The following is a 2714-nucleotide window of genomic DNA, read 5'->3' as shown; positions in this document are numbered from 1 at the left end:
CGCTGTTTGCAAGCGATTTGCCTCGCTATATTTCCTGTTTGTGGTTTGCATTAATAGTGAGTGATCATTACTAGCGTTTTTAATCTTTTTCTTCGGAAAAAAGATCCTATTTTTCTCATAAAAGTCGATAAAAGTTCAGTGTAATTCGGATTACGCGTCTCAACCCGGTCATGTAAACATGTTCAAGTGTAAATTAATTTTATATTTACGCTTGAGTTTACGCTTCATGTATCCCCGGCTTGTGAATTAATTTGATTTTTCTGTATGAAAAACGACTTAACCTTTGTAATAATAGTATACGATTAGCAGAAAGAAATTATTGATGCACAATCAGGACGCTATAACTGTTTTTCAGATGCTCGATGCTCGATGTAAACAGAACGCCAGCTGTCGACCACAAAAATGCACTCGACATGCAGGCGATCGTGAACACCAAAATGAACAAAAAATGAACCAAATGAATCATCGCCTAGAGGCCATCGTAATCGCAAGTTACAGAATAAGCACCTTAATCGAATATATTGGCATCGACGTCTCCATGCAGGGATAAAATGAAGATAGAAAACTTTGCTCTGCAATTCACTTGATTGAACAACTAATTTGCTCTAGTTAGAACTAATCAATATCATAAACTTTCAACATAAAATCACTTCCTCATAACCACCAATAGTCGATGCCTCAAGAAGCAAACATCAAAAACATAGATCCCACATAGGGAATTCCAATTTCCTTAAATTGGATGCCGCCCATCGACAAACCAGCAGCTAATCCCTGAAAGGATACGTTTTTCATTTTCCCACAGGCTGATACGGTTACCATTAGCTATACATTTTCTCAGGGAAATTAGGTCACCTCGGGTAAAGTCAGTCAAGTGCAATCGACTTCTCGCGACGGGCGGGGCGGCATACACCAAACGATTTTGTAGAATCGCAATTTGCTACTCAAGTGCTCAAGGCTGGACGATGTTGAACACATGTTATGATGTTGTGTGGTGACACATAAAAAACCCGACGCCGACAAATCAACTTACGCCGCAGCACCGGATGGAGCCGATACCGCGACGCGTCGAATATGCACCTTAAAGTGGACACTTCCTTCTGGCGGCCCAGGGCACCGAAGGAGAAGATCGGGATCTGGATCCCAAAGACACAGACACAGCCGCGGCTGATACGTGGTTGTCCCGTTCTGGTGGCGGCCGGCAACCTTGACGTAATTAGTGCACACTTAAAATTCAATTACGGCCGGCGCGACGGCGCTTGCGCCACTTCAAAGCGGGTCCATGACGCCTTGCGTTCTTCACCAGAGGCAAGATCAGTCGACGACGTCGTGTCGGCCATTTTCCAGATCACCTTAACCTACTGTGGATCAAGCGCGCCCCACCGGCAGCGTGATGTTCCCACACATCCCAATGACGCCGTCGCCGCCACCGCCACCGCCACCACCACAGGATGGTGTCCAGTAAAATCCTAATCCAATGGGCAAAGCTACGGAATATCGGGGTACCGCCCACGATCCCGGGCTGATGCGCCGCACTTCCGATGGCTGGATAGCCGGGGATGTTCTGTGTTTGTTTAACGGAGCGACCGTCAGGGAATGCGCACGGAGCGGATCGTTAGGACCCATTAATCACCGCGAAGACCCTCAGAGGCCAGAGAGGGATCCGAGGCGGATCGTAAATGTGTTGTTAGTTTTTCGATTCACCAACCGTTATTAGGCCGCCCTCTCGGGTCATCTCCGCCTCGCGCTGATCGACCTTTTCCCGCTTCCTCCCTCGTCTTACTATCCGCCGCCTTCGTCCCGCCGAAAACCATCTCACGATGCCATGTCTCATTTCATTTTCTGGCAAGTCATAATTATAATATTTCACCGATTCCGCTGTTCTGGTGGTGATGGCCTGCTGCGTCGGCCTAGAATGGGGCGGCCACCCGAGCAGCAGGTACCCGATGCGAAGCGACGAACGGATCCTAGCGACGAACAGCTCCAGAAACCTGATGAAGGCGCACGGCGGAAAGGATACCTCATTACCGGGCGAGACTGACGTGAACTTCCTGTTTGGTTAACGCAACCCAAAAGGTCCCCTGGTCACTGTCACACAAAATGGCTGCCGTGGTGTGCCTGCGAACGACACTCGAGCAGCGTTCTATACCGTTACCTGTAATTAAAAATAGGAAGCCCATTAAGGGACCTCATCAGGCCCACTATGGTCGCAAATTAGCTTCTCTGCAAACAACTCACTCTCGCTCGCTTGAATTATATTTTTGAGGACAACTTTGGGGACTAGCGTCATCATCTGGAAGAACTAACGACAAAAAAAACCACTGGCGAAAAGGGAACGCAACGAAACGGACGACGGGCAGCAGCCAAATGGCATGACCCACCGCCGACTGTCTGGCGCTTCATTTTTCACGGTACGCTCCGCCATTTTGGAGGCGCTCTCCCCTGGAGGCCCCAGCCACCAACAACCAGCACCAGGAGAGAAATTTAACAATTATTCCATCACGGTGGTAATTTCCAGTTGTGAACGATAACTTCCCAAATGGTGAGACCCCCCAACGACTCGGCCAGGTCTGGGGAGCTGGAGAATTGATGTTCTTTCCCCCCCCCCCCCATTCCCTTCCACTGGTACCGGGTTCTGCTGCTGCTGTACGATCAGCACCGCATTACTGTGTAGCGGCCCGTGTTTCTTGCAGAACGGAACGCGTGCTGCTCCATCT

Source organism: Anopheles aquasalis, chromosome 3, assembly GCF_943734665.1.
Source record: "Anopheles aquasalis chromosome 3, idAnoAquaMG_Q_19, whole genome shotgun sequence".
Lineage (NCBI taxonomy): Eukaryota > Metazoa > Arthropoda > Insecta > Diptera > Culicidae > Anopheles > Anopheles aquasalis.
Note: the sequence above shows the minus strand (reverse complement) of the source record.